General features: G+C 37.7%; 1 long non-coding RNA gene across 1 annotated transcript; it reads right to left on the bottom strand.

Moving 5' to 3' along the window:
- Positions 1 to 6,881: 6,881 nt before the first annotated feature.
- LOC117302141 lies at positions 6,882 to 9,532 on the bottom strand. Its single transcript, XR_004520397.1, has 3 exons — positions 9,397 to 9,532; positions 8,888 to 9,039; positions 6,882 to 7,597 (listed from the first exon to the last, which is right to left on the bottom strand). It is a non-coding gene; the product is annotated as an uncharacterized LOC117302141 (long non-coding RNA).
- Positions 9,533 to 10,868: the final 1,336 nt, after the last annotated feature.

Below are 10,868 nucleotides of genomic sequence, written 5' to 3'. Positions count from 1 at the left end.
CCTTGGCCCACCATGTGTAACGCTGAAATAAATTGTTGTTAGCAAAACAACATCTAGTCAGACTGCATTCAGACATGCAACACGTGACAAAATGACCAAATTAATTATGCAAAATGACGTCAGGGAGGAGGTCACCGTCAAGATATAAACGTTGAATTTCACGATTTACGCCAAACGTCTGCAGCTCAAGCTTCGCGTCAATACTTGCAACTTTACAAACTTCCCAAGCTTTTTTGTTGAGTTGTGGAAAGGTATGTATCTTGCCAAACTAATAATGATAATTAAATCCTCATTCATAATAGGATATTATTTAAACTGCTTGGCAGTGGTCTGCCGGTAAGCCCGCACGCTGAATTCGTCAATTGAAGTATTTTCAAACATTTTGCGGCTTAGTGCGTTTTTCTCAACCATCTTTTAAATAACCACACTTAACAGTTATTTTGTTTACGATAAATGCATTCATAATACATATATATAATTTTGTATCAATCGTTTTCTGTTTCCACAAACTTTCGTCAAACCGTTTAATCAAAAACTTTACTTTCCGCAAGTATTCCGTGTCACGTCAACTGTCACTCAGTTTATTCGTCATCATACTCATACTATTTCACTCGAGTGCACTGTTTTTATTGAGTTTATTAGTTTCAATAAGCCTACATCTAGGTGAAATTGATCATGCATTAAACTGTCCTTTCTTGTTACATGTGCAATGAATGACATACAGCTGAGGACTCCAAGATGTTCCGTCTGACATTAGCAACTGCTGTGCTGTGTGTTGTGCTGCTTCAAGTTGCATCCTTTGAGGAAAAGAGGGACACTGCACAATATGAGGCAAGAGTCGTTTAGCTTTTTATTGATACGCAGGTGCTTGTTTTAGATTAGTTAGTAAACGTGTGGCCAGAATGCGGTAATACCAAGACAAAAGTGTAAATTCAATTATCCGAAATAACTAAATCTTTTTACAAAAAATAATGATGTGGTATAGCATCCTGCTAATTTTGTTTTCGTCTGATATATGCCAGCGATCACTACAAATCGGTAAACAAAATTGAATTATGAGAAACGATTTATGCATAAATCGTTTCTCTTGAAGTGAAATCAGTGAAAACGTGGACCACTCGCATCTCATTCCTCATAATTGATATTAATTATGAGGAATGAAATGCGGTTGGTCCCCGCTGTCACATCCCCATAAAACATGGATGGATTTAACGTTTGTGTTGAAATACCGTGTTCTAGTTTGTTTCTGTTTTATTCAATTATTCATTGTTCAGCTGAACCTTTTATCTGTCCTTTGATTGCATCGTTCGCAATGATTGTACCTTTAAATCGGTGATATGTTGACTGATTGCATCGTTCGCAATGATTGTACCTTTAAATCGGTGATATGTTGACAGAAACAAACGATGAAGCTCTTTCAGTTAATACTAGCGTTTGTAGATAACTGTCGGGTAGTAGAAAAAAAAGGATATGTAATTTGTGATATTATTACCTTCAAATATTTTTTTACAATAAAAGTATAAAAAACAGACATCGCGTAACCGTCCGCCTACTGTATAATTATTATTTAATGGTTATTGGTTTCCCCCTTTCTTCTCCATTTCATTTATTTATGGTTTATTGATAGCTGCCTCTCGAAATAATGCTCCAGTAAGATAAGTTTGTTGCCCCTTATTATTCTACGAATTATTGTTTGTGCAGTTACGGTCTCTTCGCAACGAGAAGATAAGGAGTCTTCTAGACGAGCTTCGTAGTTTGTACCAAGAAGAGGAAGAGATGGCCCGTGAGATGAGCCTGAAGAACAGAGACATTGAGTCTCGTGGTCCTGGAGAATGGAAGTAACGTCTCAATGTTCCAACTTCCTGTATAGTCATTGACCAATCAGGGGCACAATTTCATTAAGCTGCTAAAGCAGAAAATACCGCCTGACGAATTGCTTTGCTTGAAAAATTTAATGTGGCACCAGTCGCAACAAACTTCAAGTAGTCTTGCCTGGTAACCTGTTTCTATTAAGCAATACTTGTCTTTGTTTAGCAAATTTCTGTGCTTGATGCTTATGAAATTGGGCCCAAGTGTCTTGTCATTCAGACATTTTATTACTTTATCTCGGGAATTATTTGGAAAGTTAAATTTAGTTTTTAAATCTTAATAGAGTCTTTAGTGTATTGCTTTGGGTTTTTTTTTTACTGCTCGTTGAAAGGGGGATTTTTAAGCAAACTAGTTAATAAAAGGCACAACTTCTTCTGACAGCTTTTGATTTGGAGGAGTGTTAAACAATGTTCGGATTGATTTTGTAATTAATGTTTATGTCTTCCAAACCACTGCCGATGGTGGCAGTTCCATCGATTATGTTTTTTAACCTGCTTAAAACAAGGCTATACATTATAATAAAAAACTATTCTTATAAGCCATTATGCTTGATGAGTTCCTGATTATTTGTTTGCGGTTATTTGTAGTACCGTCAATAACGCTTCCATTTTTACACACGAAGTTGTGTGCTTTCAGATGCTTGATTTCGGAACCTAAATTCTAATCCTGAGGTCTCGAAATCAAATTCGTTGAAAATACTTCTTTCTCGAAAACTACGTCACCTCAGAGGGAGCCGTTTCTCCACCAATAGTGTCCACTGCCTTTAAGGTATCTGAAAGCATACAAATTTGTGCAGCAAGTGTGTTTTGGCTTTCAATATTCTCTTGCAACCTCGAAGACCAACACGAGTCCAAGTTTTGGCAGATTGTTACTTCCTGCTTCTTGGGATGCACCACTGGACAACACTGATTCCACTACCAAAGGTATACAGCGCCTTTAAAGGCAGTGGACACTATTGGTAATATTGTCAAAGACTAGCCTTCACAGTTAGTGTATCTCAACAAATGCATAAAATAACAAACCTGTGAAAATTTGAGCTCAATCGGTCATCGAACTGGCGAGAAAAAAACACCCCTGTCACGCGAAGTTGTGTGCGTTTAGATGGTTGATTTCGAGACCCCAAGTTCTAAATCTGAGGTCTCGAAATCAAATTCGTGGAAAAATTACTTCTTTCTCGAAAAATATGGCACTTCAGAGGGAGCCGTTCTCACAATGTTTTACACCATCAACCTCTCCCCATTACTCGTCACCAAGAAAGGTTTTATGCTAATAATGATTTTGAGTAATTACCAATAGGGTCCACTGCCTTTAAGCTTAGTTGCTTATAATCCAAATAATGGGATTATGGTTGGAAGACCAGAATGCATTTCAAAGTGTATGGGGGGGGGGGGGGTTAATGGAATATTAAAATCCCAGCGTATGGACGCTTTATGGCAATATCAGTTCAACCGACCTATATTTTATACCATGTAGGCCTATGCCTCAAACTCCAAAACTACTTTTAAAACGTCAAACCCCTGCATTGTGATAAATCCAGATTCTGTGAATGTTTCTTATAAATCGTACTTTGATCCATTGTGGACGCTTTTATCATGTAAAATTCCACAGATGTGGGTGTGGATGTGTAATTGAACTTTGCTATATAAATCGTTAAGCAAGAAACCTTTTTCAAGTTCAGGGCTCTCGGGTAAGTGTAGGCCCCCTACCTTAAAATGAAACTCGAACTAACCATGCTGAAATAAAGATGAACAAGTGCATCTTCATTTGGTTTTTAGTCTCCCAAAATCCAAAGTCTACCTCGTGGGAAAAGAATGAAAAAACAACAAGATTTAGTTTAAAGCAAAAAATATCCACCAAAGTTCTCGAGCTTATAGAACAACTTGAAGTACAACAATTATTTTCAAAAATTATTTTCACCTTCACCCATTTTTGGTCATAAATCCAGACTTTCCAATTATTATTTCGTAGTTGTTGTCCAACTGTTGTAAAACTGTTGCAGATTCGTTTATGTTGTGACACGACCAATAATTAATGGTCCAAACTTCACTGCTACTCTGCTTCACCCCTTGCCTCGCAGTACTCAAAGATCCACCAGTGGCGTTTCAGCATGCAGGATTACCTTCTTTGAAAAGGGAACAAACAAACCCATATAACTTTTGATCTTTTGTGTACATAGAGAGTTTAAAGAGCTCAGTAGTAACTGCTGGTTGGTTTTACGATATTTTCTTTTCATACCAAGCACAATTAGAGTATTTCCCTTTTGAATGCAATAGGGTGTTCAATGCAACAGAAAATACGACATAAATCATCGGACAAAAAAATGCTCTTGGCACTACCTTGCGACTTGTTTAAATTTGTAATGGTATTTTGTAAAGATTTCATTTTCATAATAAGAGCATTAGAGCAGGGTATTTCTTTTGAAAAGAATAAACAAGTTAAAACAAGATCCATTATTTTACAGCTTGCCGGGGTAGATTTTTCAGCAACTATGTCTGTACTTTTCACTGCAGACATGACCTTATCTTGAGTAGTTCTTTTGGCAAGAACAAGTTTCACTTGAAGTAACTTGAAAGTTTCTTTTTCACTTTTGACAACTGAGACAGATTGCGGGGTAGATTTTTCCTAAACTGAAGCTTTACTTTTCTCTGCAGACTTGACCTTATCTTGAGTATTTCTTTTGGCAAGAACAAGTTTCACTTGAAGTAACTTGAAAGTTTCTTTTTCACTTTTGGCAACTGAGACAGGTTGCGGCACGTATCTACCCTGTCTGCCATGCAAGTACTCGAGGCGCTCAGTGTAATACATTTTTCACTGACAGATTGAATTTATGAATTCTGAAATTCAATTATTATTATTCCAGTTATCTACGTACACTTTGGTATGATCCCTTGCCAAACCCTGGGTTTTAAATACTCAATGACTCTAGATCAAGGTAACAAACATTAGACAAACAGCAAAAGGGCTTGATGGCTCATCAGGAGGCTGATGAGGAGTCAAATCTCACCCTTGATACAAATTTTCGTTCTTTCTTTTCAAACAGAAATTAATCAATACTTATTTCGTTTATTTCCCTTTTTAGGTTAATTTCTTTTGATGGAGAAATAATCACAGAAATGTCATTTTGTTTAAAATATTTTGTTTTCCTTTGATACTGCACTAAAAAACTGGTTTTTCAAAACGCCTTTTGCATAATATTGTTTTGACAGGAGAATTCTTTTTTTGAAATAAATTTTAAGGAGTAGACATAAAAGAGTTTCAAACAACTTTTGTAAGTTGAATTCCAGCCGGAACGTGGGAAACATTTCACCTTGACATGAGACTTAATCAGATCCATTAAGCTTTGTTCAATCTTTCAGGCTCAGTGGTTGCAGAAGGAGGTCGGTTGAGGTTTAAGTTCAGCATAATGGCTTTGTTCAATCTTTCAGGCTCAGTGGTTGCAGAAGGAGGTCGGTTGAGGTTTAAGCTCAGCATAATGTCACTTTTAGAGCCAGGTTCTGTTTTGCGGACTAAAACATTTTTCCCCTATAGTTCGCTCTCCCCACAACACTTTTCATAATGACCCAACTTTGACTTCGTAAATTTGGTATTGTTCTTCCCTTTATGACGAGTGTATTCTATTTGAGATCTTTTATAATAGTCGTTACACTCACTCTATGCACATTATGTTTTAATATTAGGTTTTCCTGGCCAATTTCAGAAAAAATCCATGCATTTTAACTCCTGGCTCATTCATTTTCGTTTTGAAAATAAATGCATTTTGAATCAACATTCAAGAGTCAAAAAGATTTATTAAATTTCAAAAGTTTAGCATTCACTGGTCAGATAAAATCATTCAATTTCATTAGGCCGCAAAACTCATTCAATATCGTTAAAGCCAGCAGCAAGACCTGGTCAACCAATCAATTTCATTAATGGGCATCAAATTCAAATTCTATGTTGTGCGCTTATAGTAAAGTCCTTTTACCATAGGTTTGTGTCTTAGACGTCTAGTATATGGTGAGATATACCATAGGCCAAGGTCTTCCTGAAGAAAAAAACAGATCCATTGAGCTTCGATCAACCGTTCAGGCTCAGTGGTTGCACAAGGAGGTCGGTTGAGGTTTAAGTTCAGCATAATGTCACTTTGGCTTTGCTCCCAGGTATGAGCAAGCCAATATGGGGCAGTTTGGGAAATATCTTGGCCAATTGGGCTGGGGCAACCCACAGGTGGTTCCATATGGGGCCCTGATGGGTGTGGGTTATGGGGAATGTTCCCACAAGGGCCCCGTTTTTTGTCGTTTTAGTATGGTAACTTTACAAGAAGACGCTGTCTTTAAAAACATGCTTATTAAACATTTTACTTTTGTCAGTTCCTGGCCTATTATATATAGGCCTATACATACATTTTTGTTTTAAGTAGACATTATAACTACACAACAACTTAAAGGCAGTGGACACTGTTGGTAATTACTCAAAATAATTATCATCATAAAACCTCACTTGGTAACAAGTAATGGGGAGAGGTTGATAGTATAAAACAATGTGAGAAACGGCTCCCTCTGAAGTGACATAGTTTTCAAGAAAGAAGTAATTTTCCACAAATGTGACCTCAAGTTTAGAATGAGGTCTCGAAATCAAGCATCAGAAAGCACCTAACTTCGTGTGACAAGGGTGTTTTTCTTTCATTAATATCTTGCAACTTCGACGACAGATTGAGCTCAAATTTTCACAGGTTTGTTATTTTATGCATATGTTGAGATACACCAACTGTGAAGACTAGTCTTTGATATTACCAATAGTGTCCACTGGCTTTAACTTACGCAAATTACGTCGAGTTTTGTGGGCAACTTCAGCGACAAATGAATTGGTGTTTGTAACAATTATCCCTAAGTTAGAACAAACAACTATAAGAACAGGCTATCACTGTACACCAAGCAAGCTTTTGAGTCGTGTGTTCATCTACAGAGGTTATTTTTTTCAAATTTTCAAAATAAAATTACAAGAAATAATTATAGAAGATGCTAAGGATAATATTTTCCTTTGATGCAGTATGCCATTTGAACAAGCTTCTAATATCAGTTTTGTATTTCACTGGTCTGGTTTCCAGCGATACTCTTCAAGATCAGACCAACTTGTTTTGCATCACAGCGATGTATGTACCAACTTTATACCAAAACGGTTTAAAACAGGTACTTGTGCGAAAATGGCAGGTCGTGATTTTTGCTGAATTTCATATAAAATGTTTTCAATCAATAAGGAAATCGAGTCGAATGACTATGAATATACTTTAATTGTAGTAAAACACACAATCATTTCGAATACCATTCAGTGCTTGTTTGAAAGATTCGCGCCATAAACGGCAGAAGTGTTTCTAGTTTTCAAAATCTTTAGGTCAGGGCATGATTTTTTAATCGATAATAACGAAAACTTCAGAAGTGTACAATTATCAAAATATATTTAAATGGTAACTTAACCAAACAAGATTAATGGTGCTGCCAAGAAAAGCAAACCAGAAACAGCCAACCGATCACCCTTTTATACCACGACTAAATAACCAAACTAAAATAGTGGATACAGTGCACTAAGTCGTATAATTGATGAAGACAGTTAAGCAAACTTCATTAGATCTTCACCAGGCTGGGTCGATGGTGTCTCGTTTTCCTGAAGTAAGTGTCTTTACTTCACGAGCCTCTTCATCATACAGATAATGTAGCTCACTCAGTAAAGACTTGATCCGCTCGTGTCGGAGCTGTAAAACAAAAAATGAACAGAAATGGACTGAAATCAGGATGATGTCAACTTGATCAAAGTCACTCCAAAATATAAAAATCAACAAGAGACCTATTTTCAGTTATTGGGATATCTGTACTTCCAGTGTGTAGTTAATCTAGAGAGTCGTATTGTCGAAATACACCCGCGGTACATCTTCAAAGTCAGAGAGCCATGAAGTGTTTAATGAAAAAGGGTGACAAAAAAGGGAGTGATTATCCTTGTTTCTTTCCCCCGATCGAGCTCCATTTTGTCGGACTTGATCTGAAAGGGAAGGGGGAACAAAATAAAGACTTGCTCTGAAGCATCATGCGATCCTCCTTCTTTAGAGATTCAAAGAAAACTATTAACAACCATGATGGAGTCCAACTGCCGTATGCTTTTCGGAAACTATAACAACCATAATGTGTTTTTCCTCAAGTTTTGTAACTCGGCCCAAAAGTTGTCAAAATGTGCAGTCAGAGAGAGAGAGAGAGAGAGAGAGAGGGTTGGAGGGGGAGGGGGGGGGGGAGAGGAACTCATACAAATGGTGCTTGAACTCAAAAGAGGCACGAACTGGGTCAGTGTATTCACATTGAGAAACAAGAAAAATGGCTCCTTATTTCCCCCTGAGGCTGATTTATTTGTGCTCTCCGGGATTATGAAATTCCGAGTCTGGTTTGACAACAATCATCAATCATTACTTGTTCAGGAGGGTAAGTACAAAATAACAAGGGCAGGCCACCTTGCTGGTTTGGTGGACTCTTGGCCAAACACATCAAGGTTTTGGAAGTAGTAGCGAAGCATAACACTTTTTCGTCTTAACCGGCTGTTTTTAAATACTGTCCATACACTCGTGTGTGGAAAATCATTTTGCTGATGATCTTCAAAATCGTTTTAATTGCTGCTTTTATACTAACTATAGGTAATAGTTTAAGAAAACATGGCTTTACAAAATAATAATAATTAGGCAACGTCATTTCGGTTCTCGAATATAACTGGTCCATTGAATACATCCCTGCATGGTGTCCCTTAGTTAACCCAGTTAAGAAACAAACATAATCTACAATCTATCGTTTGCAGTTGTTGATTTGCCCAATAATTGCTTTAAAAAATTACTTGTTTTCAAACAACGAACGCACTCTGGTTGGAATATGTAGCAGCACTTAAAATAATAGTCTTCTAAATAATGAATGTTTCTCATTATTAAGAAAAAAATCGCCTGATCTGTTTAGTTAATTATTCTAATGATTTGAATGCACATTATTATGGTATGATTATGGAAGTTTACCTCATATTCCTTAGCTGGTCCTGCTGGTCCTCGAGTCTCCTCAATCCTGGTCTCAGTGAACTGAAGAAGGACGATGCAAAACACAACGATGGATAGAGTCAAGCGAAACATGGTGTCAAAAATGGCTCAGCTGCGATCTCTTACACAACAAACTAGAACGCCAGGGATTAGAGAGAAAACAAAATTAGAATAATGTTCATTCTCCTCAGTCGAAATTCTCTGCTCAGAAATTGTTACAGTTTACAACTAATTATTGGATAAGGTTTGCGGTAACACCATGATCGTCTCTATGAGTTGGGTTGGTTCTAAAAAGGAGCGTTGGTTTCAACTCGACGTTTCAATCAGTATGCTCTGATCGTCTTCTGTGGAGAAAGCGTTATAATGCCTTTTTCAGCTAATATCAATTCAAAATACATAATTATTGTAATTTTGGGCTTATTCAGAATATTAAAGTTGGTGTCACCTTACCAGCTTCAGGTAATTTCAAGGCCAATGGTTGCAAAACGTACCTTTTATTAATATAAACCGAGCTGAGAAAAATTCGATACTGAGTTGTGATGCCTTTCAAAGTGTTTGCTAGCTTGAAATGTCGAGACCACCGAATGTTGAATAACAGGGTTTTTGTCTCTCTAGCATTTGGGTGTGTTGAACATTTCGCCCGTCACCAACAGCCGAATAATATCATTACAAATCATAATAATAATAAAGAATACCTTTGTGTTTCCTACCTATTGTTGATCCACCTACACTTGCCGTGTGACTTCAAACAATGGGTTGCGAATCGAAAGATCCTTGATGTTGGTTCGGCCCTGTACCCACGACCCTAGATTCAGATTCACTGCCAACCAAATGATGAATAGTTTGTTTGTTATGCCTGGAGGTGAAATACCGATCGGCAATGGTTTCACCTCTCTGCTGCCTGTCACAGCCTCAAATTGGGATTGACTAATGGGCTATTGACTAATGGGAACAATGACTTGGAAAACAAACAAAGAGAATTTCTAACAATTAATTTTGAATTATTATGCACTAAGTTATGTTTACTGAGACAGCCATGTAAAGTGTTTTCCCTGGGCTAATATTAGTGCTCTCTTTCTAATCTAAATTTACTCCCTCTGCGGCAGGAGGAAAGCCTCTTCACCAATTCTCAAAATTTCACTTTATCCTGAGCTGTCCGTTGCCAAGCAAGTTCATCTCTTCATCTTCTGTTTTTTCGCCCTCTTTTTAGTCGTCCGGTTTTTAGAAGTTTTGGTTGTTTTGGCTTGCCAACCCAGCTGTTGTCAAGAACAAAAAAATTGGCAGAAGAATCCAACAGCGTAAAAAAATATTTTGGTTTTTACTCCTTATCCCCGTTTCCAATTTTTGAATCAACCGTAAACTAAACAAATTGCACCGGGCGGGGTAAGCCCACATCGTCACCCTTACGGTAGAAATGGGTCTCTGGCACTGGCAACAAGGAGAAAGCGGATTGGAGGCGCCCTGCGTACCCTTTTGACATCAAAACATAATCATGCACGCTGGGAACGGGTGAGGGGGTGTATCATATCAATGCGCGAGTAATTTACTGAAATCATTACCAATGGGTGGCGCTATACTTTTTTGTTGTTTGACCCCTCGAACAAGGTTTGACGTTTGACCTTTGTTGTTGTGAGAAACCACTCTGACATGGCTGACATGTGCGATTGACACGGACGTTTCCGATACTGTATACGATGTTAGAGACTAAAAGATTACGCTTGTTTGCGGCCTCTTGACTGGATAACTGTGACATTGGTGATAATATGGGCTGTATTTCAATGGATGGCCGGCTTCTCAGTTCGAAGTATCAACACCTGGAACTCCCTACAGCTATACATACCCGAATTCATTGAGAAGGTATACTATTTTGTTTCAGCATGCCGGTTTTGATTGATTTGAGTGACACACCCACCATGCCCAAACCTGCCCACCCAGTATCTGAGTATAAACTGACACACACAAG

The sequence above is a fragment of the Asterias rubens genome, chromosome 18 (assembly GCF_902459465.1).
Source record: "Asterias rubens chromosome 18, eAstRub1.3, whole genome shotgun sequence".
NCBI classification, from domain to species: Eukaryota; Metazoa; Echinodermata; class Asteroidea; order Forcipulatida; family Asteriidae; genus Asterias; species Asterias rubens.
This window is presented reverse-complemented; position numbering and strand designations above follow the sequence as displayed.